Consider the following 19,525-nt stretch of genomic DNA (forward strand, 5'->3'; position numbering starts at 1 on the left):
AAGTCAAATAATAAAGTGATAATCTAATTAATTGATTAGGTGGGTAGTTCATAACATTTAAATAAGATATTGTACCTCACGCATAGGTGAGTACTTGTATAGGGCTCATAATGTAGTGAGAAGGTTTGGAATGGCAAACCGACCACCTTGTCTTCACGAAAGGCTAGTAGGGTCTGCATGAGACTTAGTTGGAGCCGGAGGTTCAGGAAAGGTTACCAGGATAACCCAGGATGGGGGTCGAGACCTATGGAGGCTAACCATGGTAACCATCATAAGCTATGCGATGACACTCTCTCTTTAGGTTCACTTGTGTTTTGTAATGTTGATTCACTTGTGTATTTGTGATGTTGAGTCACTTGGATTATTGTGGAGTCGTATTGTGTTGTCATGGAGTCGTATTGTCTTGTCGCCCATGTCATGTTTTTGCTTGCTTGAGGATCCTCAGCTATCTTCTAGCACAGTGGGGTGATTCAATTTTGGGAATTACATGGTTATGTGGTAGTGCCACTTCCCATCGGATGTTCTTGTTTGTACCTTCATGCTAGGATTGGCTTCATAGGTGTTTTATGTGGTTCGTGGCTCATGCTTATCTCATGTTTGGAGATTATTGTTATTTGGAGACCTATGGGGTCATTGTATCATGATCTTATGTAACCTTGTATTTGGTTAAGTTGTATCTTTATATGTATATTGTGAAGCCATGTATTGGAAGAACAATGTAAACCTAAGTTTGGGATGTTAATTATCAGTTTCCTTTATGTTATGTGTACATGCTTATTGAAGAGAAACTATATTGTATCATTTCAATTTCATTGGTGTACTCTGTATTGCTTATGGCTTCTTGTGATCATTGAGTTAATGATGGATTATTGGATTAACCTTAATTGTGGAATTTATCTTTCGGTTTTAATTATTTGTTGGTAACCCTTAAGGAATTCTGGTGTAAGTCTTCCACTTGTGTTATCATGAATGTTGTGTATTATGCACCTATTATGTGTTAGGACACAAAGGCAACTGAGAGGGGGGGGGGGGTGAATCAGTTGTCAATTAATTCCAACCCAAATAAAACTTAATCAAACTTGATGTATAATACCGGTAAACCAAACTTAATGCCGGTTGACAGATTATCAGTTAGTATTAATACCGGTGAAGCGTAATGCATAAAACAGAAAGAGAAACAACATACACAACACATAACACAGAGATTTGTACGTGGAAACCCTGTAAGGGGAAAAACCATGGTGGGAAACCTTACCCACAATCAGATGATACTACTGTAGATGGTATGTGTATACAAATGGGGTTTGCACATATAGAAAGGCCAACCGCCTAGAGCTCACTACTCAATCACAAAATAGGAGTCACACTAACTACAATTGGATGGTTAAATCCAATGATAATGTACTACTCAAAGTAGCATCTCCAATGTTGGATTTAGTACTGGTTAAGCTCTAATAATCACCTTCAAAACTTCCTTGAACCTTCTCTATGGTCTGCTCATATGATCTTCAATATTCGCACATACCATGTTACAATACCATAACCTTACTTACAATTCTTCTCCCTCTATCTCACAAATAAGATCTTACATATATACCAAAACCTAAGACCAAATGTGTAATGCCCCACCAGGAAACCCCAAAGGGTTTAAGTTAAAAACACTCCAATGGATTGTAATTTTATTTTTTTTAAATAATAATTAAGAGCATTAATGAAAAGTCACAACATTGAGATAATTAGGAGTTATCTAAAACTTAGATACCACAGTGGAAGGCTAAACGAACCTAAGGAGTTTCCCAACGTGATTACATAACCTTACACCTAACTCAACTTGCGTCAAATGATCCATTAATCTGGATATCCTAATTGCGAGATAATGCATAAGACATGATGATATATATGTTCAATGATATGCCATCTTAGAATTTTAGGAAGCGTTCATTTACCTTGGGTGGTTAGGAGGCCATCGAGAGGTTATTTACTCAATGCACTTTAATTCATAATTTCATTAGGAGGCCTCCCAATAGGTTCAAGCGTTTAATATAATGAAGTTCATTCATTGGGTTGAAGGTACCCATTCACAATTGATATCATCCTTTAATATTAATAGTATGGCTAATAAGATGAGATACATTCATTAAGGATTAAACTATGATTAATAGAGTGAGGTCCCTTCATTTGATCTCATGCATAGCCAACTAATGAGTTGTAGTTCTTTTATGAAAGATAAAATGTGAGTAGCCATAGAATTCATTGAAGTTTTAATAATGCTAATAGATGGCTAAATTCATTAAGGTGAAAATGTATTAGGACCACATGAGTTCATCCTTTTAAATTAGAATATAGTTAGCAAGATGATATTCATTATTACAGGGTTTAAACATAAGTACATAGTGACGTTCTCCCTTTAGGATTAAAAAATAACTATCTTATTGCATGTCACTCCTTTTAGTTAAATGAAGTTAATATGAAAGATACATTTACTAAGATTGAGGTATAAACAACTACACAAATACTTCCCATTTTAGTTCAATTTTAGCAATCATAAGGGATTCTTTTTGTAAGGGTTATAATATGGATATCTAGTTGAGTTCACCCAATTATCAAATTGATTTTGGTAAGGATTATTTGTTAAGATTAAAACATAAATAACTAAACAAATTTATCCAATGTAGTGAAACATAATTAACATGGCGTTACTCATTTAAGAAGATCAAAGTAAATACCTATATGACGTTCATCCTTTAGATTTCAACTTAGAAATTGTAACATTAATTCAAACTTTGTTTCCCATTTCACATTCATTCCATTTATATGCTTAATAACAAGTTAATCCAATAATGTAACTCAACAAGATTCTTTTCACTAATACTACTTTTAATTCACATTTCCAAAATACTTTTTCCATAATCTTAATTACAATCTTCCATGAACCTGATTACTACATTGTCAAGATGAATAATTTTATGCACTTAGATTTAAATTCGCTAATTTCCCATCGCACACTTATGAATAGCAACCATACATGGTATCTTAACTCATGAAACAAAGGAAACTAAAACATCGCATAACACAGATATGATCTCGGAGTTCACCCCTAAGGGGCTACATCTCCGGGTCTGCTCAACTGCAAGACCCCTCTAGCATTTAATATAGTTAGGAATTTACATAATCACATGTCTTTTACATCTTTGCCACTTAGGCGAACACAACCAATATACAAATGACCACTGTGGCCCGTAAATACATCTCTACAAGTCATCCAACCAAGTTCACGTAAATGAAAGCATCACTCGCCAGATATGTTACTTAATCCTTAGATAAACATCTTTGACTTGTTGGTCTAGAACTATACACTAGTACCCCTCTCTAGCAGCACAACTATACCCTATTCAAAAGAGACTATACTTTGAAAGGAGACTTGGAAATGAAAGAAAACGCTCCCCATTGATTTAAAAATTTCTTGCGTATATATATGAAGCATGTATACGTAAATCTCAATTTATTTTTAACCAATTAGAATTAACACCCATATTTATCCATAATTAATAATTAATAATGCTATATTTATAAATCAGAATGTAGCAAAAAACAAATCAATATATGAGTAATACAATATATTACTATATGAGTTATCTAAATATCAATTATCTATATCCCAAATATTATTTAATACACAAGTTAAATAATATTAAAGGAATAAAGAAAAAAAAAAAAAACTAAATTTAAATAATTAAAAACTCCATTTAAAATTATTATTTATTTGTTTTATTTTTTTATTTACTTACTATTATGTCGGCAGTTTTATTGTTTTTATTTTTTTTTTAATTTTAAAAACAATAATAAAAATAAATATTAAAAAAAAATGCAAGTTTGGGGTTACCCACGTGGGCCCCCTTGGTAGCCCACGCTACCATTGGTAGCGCTGCTACCAAATGGTAGCAGGTCGCTACCTTTGGTAGCGCTGCTACCATTTGGTAGCAGTTCGCTACTAGTGGTAGCGCTGCTACCAACTGGTAGCAGTTGCTACCCGTGGCAGCCCTTTTCCTCCCAGCGATGGGGGGAAACATTCACATAAATTTTTATTTTTATTTTCTTATTCAATATTATTATTTTTTTTTAAAAACGCAGTATGCAGAATATCAATAAAATAAATAAATAAAACACCAAAACAACTCACACAGTCTGAAAACACAGACTTAGAACATTTCCAGCAAAACCCCATTTTTTTTTTTAAAAAAAAAAACAATCACAGTTGCATAAAATTTCCAGATTTCTCAAAACCAACAACCAACTGGGGAACTATTTTTTTTTGAAATAAACATGAATGAAACAACAATCCCCCATTTTGAAAGAAAATCACAGTCACATACACATTTATTTTCTTTTTTCCCAGAATGTTATGGATTTCAAAAAAAATAGAAGAGTCTTGAAGAATAACCACCAAATCCAAAACAATGTTTGCAAATCCATTTTCCACACAAAGATTCAACAAAAGTTAAGCTCTACCAATTTTTCTACAATGGAAAATCTGAAAACCAATGTTGCAAGAAAGAAAAATACAAAACCCCCCTTTTTTTTTGTAACCATTTTAATCAAGCTGATGATCAGATTCTTACCTCAAAACGCATTCCGGGAAGAATATTTTTGAAGGAGAGCTCCCAAATCTGCTGCTCTAAAACTCCATCCTTCTCCAAAACCTCCAATCTCCCTTCCAAATAACCATCTTCTTTTTTTTTCTCTCCCCAAAAACCAAAAAAAAAAGACCAAAAGAAAAGAACCCCCAAAAACATTTCCAAACTAGGTTAAAATGAGAAACCCTATTTTTGCCCTAATTTTCAATTTCAAATTTAGGCATTTTTATTTTTAAAATAAAAAGGGAATGAGAATGGAAAAATCATTCCTTTCCACTATTCAATACGTCTTATCGCTTTTCTCATTAAAATTAAATGTCTCTATTTCTTATTTAATTCTAATTTTAATTTCTCCATATTACTTTAGCCAACATTTATATTTTGACTATTAACAAGGATAACGCATTTTGATTAATTTAAATTTCCAAAAAAAATCAATCTTTTATACTATATTAACTTTACAAGTAAAAAGAATAATTTCCTTTAAAATAATAAAATTTACCCTTTCTTTCCAAAATGCGAAAATGATTAATTTATTTCTATTTCTCAAATGACTTTAAATTTTTTCTTTCTAAAAACGCATAACTAATTGAATCTTCGTTATTATTAAAATTAACTATTAAACTAACTCGCTATAACATAATAAAGTGACCTTTTTAAATAAATGACTAATCTCATGAAGGAGATCTATTTATTCTAATTTTCTCAACTAATAATGCGTAATGAACACATTATTTCAATTTAAATGCTTTAAGCTTGCTACAATAATAATTAAAGCGATCTCTTTTTAAATTAACGATTAATCATATAAAAGAAGCTAACTATTTAAATTTCTAAATTACTAATGCGTACATCTACTCATTAAATTGAATTGAATATTTAGGATAACAAACTCCACTTACCACACACAAGGCACACAAATCAAGGAAGTCCACCAAATCACACGAGACGCAATCCCAATGAAAAGAAAGCCCCACGAACCACACACGACGCTCTCCTGACCATGGCTAAGGCAAGATGAGAGTTTAATGACCACCAAATCTGAATTCTAAGGATGAAGGAAGCATACTCAACCTTGCAAGTCCCAAAGGAGATGAACCTCGCCCTAAGCGGTGTTGTACCTAAAATCTCCTGCACCCATGAATTCATACAAGCATACATATACATACACATATTTAATGAGAGCGTTAGCTCAAGATTTATTCACAAGAGTTAGGAAACAATTACATTTACACAAGAATCGATGCAAAAGCACAATAATAAGTATGCACAATTATTTATATTATCTAAACTACACATTGCATCACGGTTAACCTACCATTCAAGAATGCCACATAGGAAGTCAACCAAGGTCAAACGGGTTTTACAAGTCCGACTAGGGTATGGGCATTACAAAATGTGTAGGTTGGCTTACTAGGAATATTACAATAAAATCAATTACAAACAAGTCAAGATGTGATGCATCATGTCAACTCAATACATTTACAACAATATCCAATTAATAAATCATCTCCATAACATGTCGTGCTGATCTGGAATAGATAATGCATGTTGGTCCATAATCTAGACCAATTTGTCACTAATAGCAAATATGTCAACCTGATTAGACCAATAACCAAAATACCAAAACCAAGTGTCCAAACCATGTCTTCGACATAACCAAGTGATCTCCAGATGATAACAAGTCATCCTTAGTGTCGGTGAACAATATAACCTGCCGGTGAACGATATACCGGTGACTATGCATAAGTCACTGAACATGTCGATGAACATAATGTGTCGGTTCAACATAACCAAAGATCTCTAGAAGGATAAGTGTTGACATCAATGACAAAACTAATGCAACACATCCATAATACCAACAATATCCCCCTTTGGCATTAATGGCAACACAAGATGGAAAAACATCTAAGTGTCAAAACAGAATGCCAAAAACCAAAAACCAACAATCTCCAGAAATCAAAATACAAATGCAAAGAGTATATATCTCTCCCCCAATGCATAATCTCTCCTCATAGGATAATGTTTCCTAAATACAAGGTTTTTCCATGGATATCTCTCCCCCTTTGACATCAAATTCCAAAGCAATACAAATACTAGAACATACAACCAGTTGTTATAACCAACTACTCCCCTTGAGAAGTAGCTCTCCTCCATCAAAGCCGAAAAAAGGTTTCTCTATTAATTCTGACGGTTTGATGTCAATCATCAACTGTCTAAGTTTCTACCGGTGAGGGTATTACCCCAAGCTGCTCTCTGAGATATTCAAAAGTTTCCTTAGGCAAAGGCTTAGTAAAGATATCTGCAATCTATTCTTTAGTATTCACATAAACCAATCTCACTTCTGTTGCTTCAACATTCTCTTTTAGAAAATTATATTTGATAGAAACATGTTTAGTCTTAGAGTGAAATACCGGATACTTTGATATATCAATTGCTTCTTAATTACCACAATAAATGATTATACGTTCTTTGCATTTTACCTTTATGTCCTTCAACATTTGCTTAATCCATAATACATGAGTACAATTAGTTGTTGCTGCAACATATTCTGATTCTATTGTTGATAATGATGTACAACTCTATTTATTGCTCAACCATGAAATCAATCTACTACCAAGAAAGAATGCTTCGTTGGTGGTGTTTTTTTTGTCATCTACATCTCCTCCCCAATTTGTATTTGTGTATGCACATAAATCAAAATTTTCATCTCTAGGATACCATAAACCAAGATTTGTAGTGCCTTATAGATACTGGGAAATCCTTTTCAATGTTGATTCATGATTTTCTTTAGGATTACTCTGAAATCTTGAAACAATACATACTATATTCATAATATCAAGTCTTATTTGTGTCAAATACAGTAAACCACCAATCATAGATTTATATCTTGTCGGATTATCAGGAGTTGAATCATCCTTCAATGTCAATTTATCAGTTGTAGTCATAGGAGTACTTACTAGTTTGGAATTTTCCATACCAAATTTCTTCAATAGTTCCTTCAAGTACTTTGTTTGACATATGAATATACATTTATCAGTCTATGAAATCTGCAATCGTAAAAATAATTTTATCTCCCCAATCATAGACATTTCAAATTCTTCTTGCATCTTATTAGCAAAGTCTTTACATAATCCATCTTCTCCTCCAAAAATGATATCATCAACAAAAACTTCAATAACCAAGATGTCTTCATTAGTCACTTTGAAATATAAGTTGCTATCAGCATTACCTTTAGTGTAACCAAGCTCCAAGAGATATTTGTCTAATCTAGCATACCAAGCTCTAGGAGCTTGCTTTAATCCATACAAGACTTTCCTTAATCTACAAACCATATCTTTATCATTTGTCAATGAAAATCCATCAGGTTGTTCAATGTAAACTTCCTCTTCAAGATCACCATTCAGAAATGCACATTTTACATCCATCTGATACACTTTATAGTTTTTGTGAGCTGCAAATGCAAGAAATAATCTGAATGCCTCAATTCTAGCTACCGGTGCAAAGGTTTCATTATAATCAATTCCCTCTTTCTGTGAATATCCTTTACACACTAATCTTTCTTTGTTTCTGATTACCTTTCCATCTTCATTAATTTTATTTTTGAATACCCATTTAGTTCCAATTACATTATTGTCTTTAGGTCGGGGAACCAATGTCCATGTATTGTTCTTTTCAATTTGTTCTAATTCATCTTCCATAGCTTTAATCCAATGTTTATCTTCACATGCCTCAATAAAAGATGTTGGTTCAATTTGAGAAATTAAACATACCTCTTCATTTGTCAATCTCCCTCTTGTCATTACACCTCGATACTTATTCCCAATTATCTAACTTTCAGAGTGATTCGGTCTTAAATACCTGGTTGTGTTCACTTGTTGTTGTTCTTCAGTCACTGTGGAATTATCTAATGATGCCAGTGTGACTAGATCCACATTTTGTACTGGTGTACTGTATAGGTTCAATTATGATCATTTCAGCTATTGGTTCAGAACCCATAGATCTTGAATTTCCTCTAAATTGTTCATCTATCTTCACATTAGCACTCTCAATGATTTTCTGCAATCTTTTATTAAAACATCTATATGCCTTGCTCTTAGATGAATAACCAAGAAATATTCCTTCATCACTTCTAGGATCAAATTTACCAACATAGCCATCTCTCCTAATATAACATTTGCTTCCAAATATTATGAAGTATTTAAGAGTAGGAGTATTACCAAACCAAAGTTTATAAGGGGTCTTATTGTTAGGTCTCGGAGACAACTGAGAGGCGGGGGTGAATCAGTTGTCAAATAAATTCAAACCAAAAACAACTTAACCAACCTTAATGCTTAATACCAGTAAACCAAACTTTATGCCGGTAGACAGTTTATCAGTTAATTGTAGTACCGGTAAAGATTAATGCATGAAACAGAAAGAGGATAACATCCACAACACATAACACCAATATTTGTAGGTGGAAACCCTGTAAGGGGAAAAACCACGGTGGGAAACCTTACCACAATCAGATAATACTACTGCAGATAGTGTGTGTATACAAATGGGGTCTGCACATGCAGAAAGGCCAAGTGCCTAGAGCTCACTTCTCAATCACAAATAGGAGTCACACTAACTACAATTAGATGGTTAAATCCAATAATGATGCACTGTTCAAAATAGCATCTTCATATGTTGGATTCAGTACCAGTTCAATTCTGATATACCTTTACAAAAACCTTGCTTCACCTTCAAATGATGTTAGCATGTATAGCTCTGCTTAATCTCGCATATACCTTCTTACAATTCCTTTTCCCAATCGCTTATCGATCTTACAAATAAGATCTTACATATATACCATAACCTAAGACCAATTTTAGTAGGTCGGCTCTAAAAGATATTACAATAAAACAATTACAAGTAAATCAATAATTGATGCAATATCTGATTCAACATGTTAGCTTAATGCATTTACAATAACAAAAAAATCATTTCCAAAGCATGTCGTGCTGATCTAGAATAGATAAGCCCATCGGTGCTTATTCTAGACCTATTTGCCGGTAACAACAAATATGCAAATACGAATATACCAATGAAAAAATCTCCAAGACAAAGTGTCCAAACAATGTCTTCATCATAACCAATTTTTTTCCATGTCATTCCAAGTGCCAGTGAACAATATATCATGCCGGTGTACCAGATACCGGTGACTGTGCATAAGTCACTTGCTTGCTAGTGAACATTGCCAATTCTCCAAAGTGTCAGAGTTGATAAGTGTTAATAGGTGTTGACATCAATGAAAAAAACATATCAACATAACCAAAATACCAACAATCTCCCCCTTTGGCATTGATGGAAACACAAGATGGAAAAACCATCAAAGTGCCAAAACAGAAATGCCAAATACCAAAAACCAACAATCTCCCAAAAGAGATCATAACCAGAAATCAAAATTTAGATACAGAGTATAATCAATCTCTCCCAAAGTAACAATCTCTCCCCTGGAGAGTAACATGTGTTTTCCATGTGTTTTTCCATATCAATCTCTCCCCCTTTGACATCAAATGCCAAATCCAATACAAAAGCTAGATTCAAATATAAAATACCAACCAATTCAGTATGCCAACTACTCCCCCTAAGAAGTAGCTCTCATCATCAAAGCCGGAGTAAAATATTTCTCTGTTAATTTTGTTGGTTGATGAAAAACATCAACTGTGTAAGTCGCTACCGGTGGGGGTATGACCCCAAGCTGATCTCTGAGATATTCAAAAGTCTCCTTATGCAAAGGCTTAGTGAAAATATCTACAATCTGCTCTTTAGTATTCACATAAACCAGTTTTACTTATTTTACTTCAACATTCTCTTTCAGAAAATTCAGTTTGATAGAAACATGTTTAGTTTTGGAATGTAGTACAGGATTTTTAGATATATCAATTGCTGCAGTGTTATCACAATAGATAGTTATAGGTTCCTTGCATTTTATCTTTATGTCCTTCAACATTTGCTTAAGCCATAATACTTGTGTACAGTTAGTTGCTGCTGCAACATATTCTGATTCTGTTGTTGATAAAGATGTGCAACTTTGTTTCTTACTCAACCAAGAAATTAATCTGCTTCCAAGAAAAAATGCTCCGTCGATGGTGCCTTTTCTATCATCCACATCTCCTACCCAATTTGCATCTGTGTATGCACATAATTCAAAGTTTTCATCTCTAAGATACCATAAACCAAGATTTGTAGTGCCTTGTAAGTACCAGAAAATCCTTTTTACTGCTAATTCATGATTTTCTCTAGGATTACTCTAAAATCTTGAAACAATACACACTGCATTCATAATATCAGGTCTTGTTTGTGTCAAATATAGTAGGCCTCCTATCATAGATTTGTACCTAGTCGGATTAATAGGTGTAGATTCATCCCTTAGTGATAATTTGTCATTTGTAGTCATAGGTGTGCTTACCGGTTTAGAGTTTTCCATTCCAAATTTCTTTAGTAACTCCTTCAAGTACTTAGATTGACTCAAGAATATACCTTTATCAGTTAATGAAATCTGTAATCCTAAAAAGAATTTTATCTCTCCAATCATAGACATTTCAAATTCTTGTTGCATTTCAATAGAAAAGTCTTTACATAATCCATCTTCTCCTCCAAAGATTATATCATCAACAAAAAATTCTATAACCAAGATGTCATCATTAGTTACTTTATAGTATAAGTTGTTGTCAGCATTACCTTTAGAAAATCCAATCTTCAAAAGATATTTATCCAATCTAGCATACCAAGCTCTTGGAGCTTGCTTCAACCCATACAAAGCTTTTCTTAACCTGCAAACCATATCTTTGTTATCTGTCAAAGAAAATCCATCAAGTTGCTCAATGTAGACTTCTTCTTCAAGATCTCCATTCAAAAATGCACATTTAATATCCATTTGATATACTTTGTAGTTCTTGTGTGCTACAAAAGCCAAGAATAATCTGACTACCTCAATTCTAGCTACTAGTGCAAAGGTTTCATTATAATCAATTCCTTCTTTCTGAGAATATCCCTTACACACTAGTCTTGCTTTATTTCTAATTACCTTACCATCTTCATTAAGTTTGTTTCTAAATACCCATTTTGTTCCAATCACATTTTTGTCTTTAGGCTGGGGAACTAATGTCCATGTATTGTTCTTCTCAATTTGTTCTAGTTCCTCTTCCATAGCTTTAATACGGTGCTTATCTTCACATGCCTCATTAATTGATGATGGTTCAATTTGAGAAATAAGACATACCTCTTCATTTTCCAGTCTTCCTCTTGTCATAACTCCTTGATACTTGTTCCCAATTATCTGATTTTCAGAGTGGTTCAATCTTACATACTGGGGTGTCTGCGTTTGATGTTGTTCCTCAGTTGCAGTGAAATTTTCAAATGATATCGGGGTAACTGGATCTTAATTCTATACCGGTGGGTTCAATGTAGGTTCATTTGTCAGTATCTCTGTTGCCGGTTCAGAGTCTATATACCTTGAGGTTCCTCTCAACTGTTCATCAATCTTCACATTTGTACTCTCAACAATTTTCTGCAATCTCTTGTTAAGAAATCTATATGCCTTGCTCTTAGATGAATAACCAAGAAATATTCTTTCATCACTTCTAGGATCAAATTTGCCAATATACTCATCTCTTCTAATATAGCATTTACTTCCAAATATTCTGAAATATTTAAGAGTAGGAGTAATACCAAACCATAGTTCATGAGGGGTCTTACCGGTTTCACCTTTGATGTGAACTTTGTTGAATGTATAGACCGATGTGCTTACTGCCTCTCTCCAATATGCATGTGGTAGATTTGCTTTTGATAACATACTTCTAGTTGCATCCAAGATAGTTTTGTTTTTCCTTTCTACAACTCCATTCTGTTGTGGTGTCTGAGGTGTTGATAACTATCTTCTGATTCCATTTACTTCACAGAATGCATTAAATTCCTTAGATGTGAATTCACCTCCTTGATCTGATCTCAGACATTTGATTTTCTTACCGGTTTCATTTTCTACCATCACTTTGAATAGTTTGAACTTCCAAAGTGCTTCTGATTTTTCTCTGAGAAAAGTAACCCAACACATTCTAGAATAGTCATCAATGATTAGCATGAAATATCTATCACCTTGTAAGATTTTAGTTCTAGTTGGACCACAAAAATCAGTGTGAATTAAGTCAAGAGCATTATTGGATTTTTCTGGAATACTTTTAAAAGATGCTCTAACTTGTTTTCCAAATTGACATTCCTTACATACCGGATTGTGAGGTTTAACAATCTTATGTAAGTCTCTAACTGCCTTAGTAGTACTGATTTTTACCATGCAATCAAAATTTACATGACAAAATCTCTTATGCCATAGCCAAATTTCATCAATATGTGCAATCAAGCATGTCTTTTCATTGTTATTCAAATGAAAGATATTACCTCTAGTTTGATTACCAGTTGCAATTTCCAAACCAATTCTGTTCATAATTTTGCATTTTCCATTCTTGAATTGTAACTGAAATCCTTTTTCAACTAATTGACCAACACTGAAAAGATTATGCTTTAAACCTTCTACATAGTTGTTAGTGAATGGATTTTGCCTTTCTTCAAATTAATTAATTTCAAACTCTGTCACCTTCTTTTAAAGATACAAGTTCAGCTAAACAGTTGGGTAAGTGTAACATATACTACTTCCCTCTGAATTTTTGATAGGTACAACTCCCTCCATTAGTTATTTAGGGAATAATCTAATTAAATTTTAATTGGTATGCTTCTAACCTGAAAGCACGTAAGGCTACCTACTTCATTCTTAGATGAGAGGCTAATGATTCACACATATTTCAGAGAAAAAAATATTCTTCTGAATGCTTCAACATGAGAAATATAAGTGACCGAAACAAAGTTTAGAACACCAGTTTAATAGTTCATAAAAAACAAATAAGAGAAACAAAATCTCTTTTCAAGCACAAAATCTTTCAAAATCTCACAGGAAGGAGTCCCAGAATAATAATAATATTTTGCATTGGATAGGCGATCACTGTTGTTTGATTAGCTCACTATATGCAAAGATATATCACTACACAAATTCAAAACTCAAAGGTTTTTCTTCTCCCAAAAACAATATGATCCTTTATATATATATATATATATATATATATATATATATATATTATGTGACAAAGACACAACAATACATGTATAAAACCCTTTTCAATTCAAGATTTTTAAAGTCTGATGACTTCCTTCAACAAAATGGAACTTCTAAAACCAAAAAGAAACTAAGTAAAAACTAACCAAAATCTAACCCCTATTCCGTCCATCTTAATCTAATTTATAGTCTTTAGAGCAGAGGAGGTCTCCCTGAAAACTCGACCTCCTCCGAATCAGTTATGAAAACCAAAAAAGTATTTTTGGGATAGATGTCCCGAAGTCATTTGCATAAGCATGAAAAATACATAAAAATAGAGCCTTAATCAATGTGTTATGTTGTTTTCCCATCATCATCTTCTTCTCCGCTTTCCTGGGTGTCGTGGGTAGTTACGAGTTCCTAGATTATTGATTGGTTCGGATTCTTCATAGCATTGAGTTTGGCCTTTGCAGCCTCTTTGTTCCATCTGATCGTCACCATCTTTTTGGCATGCTTCGGTAACTGATTGTTACCGATAAACGTCATGGACTCGATCCTAGTGACCTACGTTATATCTTCAGGGGTGAAATTGCCTTTAGCTTTAATTTTCTCCATGTATATCCTGAAAACATTTATTGCATCCTACGTGTTCAACCTGCAAATCCCCAACTACCAATCGTGGTCAGGATTAACCACTTTGTTTTCATTAACTAAATTGCATTGGAGGTCCTGGACTTCATACACAGAAGTCTTGGCATCGTAAATCACAGATTTGAAGGTGAGCACCTGCCACATTATGGTCTTCTTCAACACAAAGAGTTGGCATTCATATGTTACCAACTTGATTGAATGCTCTGTCAGGAATCTGGAAGCTCCATACTCTTCTATTTTAGTGAACATAGGCAAGACAGTTTCCCATTTAAGTTCCTCTTTCTCCCATGGTGAAATCTAGTTTTGAATTTCTATAATGAGGCTCTGCATCTCATCACATAACTTTTGGGAGTTTGTGATATACTTTTCTCCGTCTTTAATTACGCCTTCAATCCATCTCTCCATAGCCTCTGCAATGCTTTTAGCTCGTTGAACCTGACTCATTACTTTTTATTCTCTGGTGAAGTAGGATCAAAGCTCTCTTTAGCATGGGATATAGGAATTGCCCAAAAGCAACTGATGCTATCAATGAATTGAGCGAGAATGTTTATATGCCGCTAAAGCTCTCTCTTTTCCTGCCCATCTTTCTCCGACCTAGTGAGCATTTTCTTTGTCGAAACCTAGAAGAAATTATTATCTGAATCCCTACTCATGTTTCCGAGCTCCACCTTAGTGATCTCAAAATCTTCTGCACTGACTTCCTTGTCTTTGTCCTTGGGCTTGTATGAGGCAATCTCGGCAACCCACTTTCCGGTTCCTTCATCATTATCTAGTTGAGCAGTTGTTTTGAACCTTTTTGGAATGGGGCCCTTCTCTGTGTACTTAACTACCATGTCTTGAACTGGAATGGTCACGGGAATGAAACTCTATTTTTTATTTACCGAAGTGGTTAGCCACTTAGGGGTTGCACTGGAACTGGTTGCTCCTCCAATCACTTTGGAGGGTGGTGTCATGGCTATGGTAACTACATGGGAATCTATGGTATTGATGATGTCACTATCAAGATCTTCAACTTCAAATATCTGAGCATCAAGAATCTTATCCTTCACCTCTAAATCTTTGGTTTGGTCCATTCTTCTCTGAGCAGCACTTCGTAACCTGGTATGTCAAGGAGTAGAGAAGTCCAAAGCTGGATTAGACTTGTGCCTAATGCGAGATGGCTTTTTATCCTTACCTGCATGAACAGGCATAGAAGTATGATTAGAAAAACGCTTCGGTGAATGCAAAGTAACCTCACTATTTCTCGTAGAGTTAGACTTGGTGCCTAATTTCACTACTTTCTTCCTTTCAACCCATTATGTGGTTCTCTCCAAAACCCTTTTTGTTTTTAGCTGTATATCGTCCTCTTCTTCCCCATCCCAGTTGATACGGGACACTTCGGTTTCGGCTTGGACTAAGTATCTAGGTTCTAACAGTTCTAGATAATCTTCTTCAAGCCCATTTATGTCAAGCTTTACCTGTAGTGAAATGACTTGCTCAAACACCATTCTCATGTTTTCCCTTTTGAACACCTCGAGTTCATCACTGCAATCCTCCCAAAAGTCCTCTAATTGTGGAATTGGGAGATACAACATTAGACCAAGACTTCGGGAGAAACCCTTATTGTCAAAGCCTTTCCTTTCATGGTACAGTGAGAAATTGAAGTTTTTCAAGTCCGCTCCAATGCTCAAAACATCCAACATTGAACTGCAGGATAAAATCCCCAACTGAATAGGGAAATGATCCTCCTATTTATCCCTGGATTGAGCCTTTTTAATCATGGTAGCTAGCTTCCTACAAATCTCTCCTAAAACAAAACAATCTGAACAAAAATGAGGAAGCTTGAAGTGCTCTGCTTCAAAACTACCTACGCTTATGTAGCAAAAGTGAGGGAATTGGATAAAGAAGCTACCAAATCTCTTCACCAATGCCTATGCATCCTCAGACATCCTCTTGGTTTTCATGTTCTTTAATTCGTAGCACAAATCTTCTAGGAAGGCATTATGTATCCTCCTAAAGTCTTGCAAGGCATTATCCTTTTGTAACATAGGGTAAAATTCATATACAGAGACTTCTCCCTCAGTGAGATGCATAGGTATTCCCACTATCTCCTTGACACATGCCAAACAATATATAAGATATGAGGACATGAAGAAATTTTGTTTAAACTATTTGGCCATACTCAGCTGCTCCCTCATAGAATTGGCAATCAGTTCTGCCCAATCGAGGTATTACTTTCCTTCTAATACTAGCTGCATATAGAAATAAATCTAGTCATCAAAACTGTAGGCTTCCGCAGAACCTCTTACTCGGTGCAATAGTAACATGACATCATGAATGTGAGGACACATATGGTTCTTGTTGGGATTCTTGGGCAATCTGGAGCCACCCCTTTGGTGAACCTTCAACCAGTATTTTGCTACATTATTCTAGTGTCCGGTTTGATCTGTGTTGAACTCAGTGATTGACTGGGCCGGGGAAAATTTTGAGAACTGGTAATCAGGTAGTTTGAAAATAGAAGAAATTACCTCATGGTTAATGGCAAGGAGGGTTTCACCATTGTCTCTCTTGATGGTTTCGGAAACTGGATCGTATCTAGCAATACATTCTCTAACCAGTTTTGGGCAAGGGATAGCTGGGGGGAAGGCTGCCACCTCTATGAGACCACTACTCAAAATTTCCACACCAAAGGAACCATCAATTCTCTTGAACACCCTTTCCTTTAAAACTTCAAGATTTCCCCCCTTTAGGTCTGTATCACTGACTATGGGCTCTGTACATGCAAGACTAAAAATGTTTCTGAAAAGGTGTAATATGGACTTCATAATTCATAGATGACAAGCCTTATTTCCTCAACAAATCTTACTACGAGAGAAGAAAAGCAGGTAAAAATAACTGGAGAGGACAAGAAATGAACTCACCTTCATAGTTGAGAGCAATCAGATGACTACCAGCAAACAAACCTTCTATCGAAGAAAAATAACTCTGCAGCGACGAGGAACAAATTTTTAGAGAATTAATCCTTTCATACCTTATAGAAAAAGCAATGATATGGACTTATTAAGTGCAATAATTCCAATCGTCAGTTTAAATGTGTTGAGCTTGTGAATTGGACATCGCACGTATGCATTGAATGCATGGTGGTATTTTTGAAGTAACTGCTAGTTCCCGAAATGATTACTTGCTTCAAAAATTTAAATAGTTGACATCACCCGAGGTATGGTTCACCCTTCCTCATACTTGGCAATAAGTGCACCATCAAATCTTTTAGCTCATGGGACCCACCAAATTTGAACACGCATGAACATTCTGAACATACTTCATTGGGGTTTAAGTAGTTCAAGGCATACACCACGCCTAGGAAATCTCTCTTGTGAAAGGATTAACTATGTTAAGTGTTTTTGACCCTTTGAACTATGTTGAACATGTTGAACACACCCAAACCATTTGAACCAGGTTCAAGGGGTTCAACACCTAGAGAGAGATGATATAACACATTACCGAACACGACCAGTAAAAGAACCGCTGCAAAACACTTTAAGTGAATGTTAGTATGAAAACCTCCTAGACACCTAAGAACCTGTGGAACCTAAATGAACCTTTATGAACCTGCTTCAAAATGGTTCAATCAGTTCACGGAGTTTAAAGCGATCATTAAAACTTGGCTTTTTCAGATTTAAAGACAATCTACAAACCGATTAAGGATTTGAACTGAGGAATTCCAAGAAAGACAAGGACTTCTAATAAAATTTTATAGGGTGATTTACTCTTGTTATGAAGGATAAATGATGCAGTAACAATAGTAAACATTGTTCGTATTATGCTTAGCATCAAGAGATATAGTACCTTTTCCTTTGATCAAACAAGCTTTATTATCTCCAAATCTTACCAGACCTCAATTATATTCCTGAAAGTTCAAGAATTTACCTTTATCACCAGTCATATGATGTGAACATCCTGAATCAATGATCCATTCGTCCTTAACTTCAACTTTAGTTTCCAAGGCCTGCTCTACTGGTTGAACAGTAGGTGTCGGTTGATCTTCTGTTATAGCAACAAAGACCCATCCATTGTCTATTGAATCCTCATCAGAATCATCAGTGACTCCTTCATCAGCAAGATAACAAGATTTATCTTTATTCTTCTTAAATATGTATCTCTAATATTCAGGGTTAGGCTTGTATGTTCTTCTAGATTCTTCTCTTAGTCTAGCATGTCTATCAGGGCATCTTGAAGCCATATGACCAATCTTATTATAGTTAAAACATTTAAAGGGTGCTTTACCTTCATACTTACTTCCAACTAGACCTTTAGGTATTTTCCTTGCAAATAGTGCTTCAAGTTCTTCATTTTCTCTCCTGCTTTCCTCAAGTTCTCTTGCATAAAAGGCTTTCCAATCGGATTTGTCAAATTATGGTGCAGATGATGTTGATGCCTTAAAAGCTAAATTTGTCTTTATAGTAGCAACAGGACCAAATTCCTCAATTTCAAAAGCTAAAAGTTTTCCAATCAATGTGTCCCTAGTTACTGATGTATTAGGCATTGTTCTTAACTCATAGCAATAACTTTCATTTTATATGCCGGTGGCAATCCTCTTAAAACTTTTGAAACAATTTCATCTTCACTTAAGGTTCCTCCACAACATTTAATACCCAAAACAATTTCATTTACTCTTTCCATAAAAGCAAAAATCCTTTCATCTTCTTCCATTTTCAGATTTCCATACCTGACCCAGAAGCTTTCAAGTTTTGCAATTTTGACTGTGGAATCTCCTTCATTCAATTTTTCCAAATGATTCCAAATAGCTTTAGCAGTAGACCTATCTGATAATCCCATGATTTGCTGATCTGATAATGCACTCAAAAGTGCTTCCCTTGCTTTGTAATCATTTTCTTCATCTTTTCCTAAGGTAGGTGGATTAGGCTGACCGGGGGTAGGAGTAGTATAGCATTCTTTGTAACATCCCAAATGTCCTTTCCAATGCAATTCAGATGTGTCTCCATTTTGATCTTCCATATGTCATAGTTGGTTCCATCAAGTTTAGGACTGTCCTTCCTGAAATAGTTAGTAGACATTGGATCTCCTCAAGCTGTTAAACTTCTACAAAAAGAGGACTACGCTCTGATACCAATTGTTGGGGGTAAATCAG

The sequence above is a fragment of the Cryptomeria japonica genome, chromosome 2 (genome assembly GCF_030272615.1).
Source record: "Cryptomeria japonica chromosome 2, Sugi_1.0, whole genome shotgun sequence".
In the NCBI taxonomy this organism is placed as follows: Eukaryota; Viridiplantae; Streptophyta; class Pinopsida; order Cupressales; family Cupressaceae; genus Cryptomeria; species Cryptomeria japonica.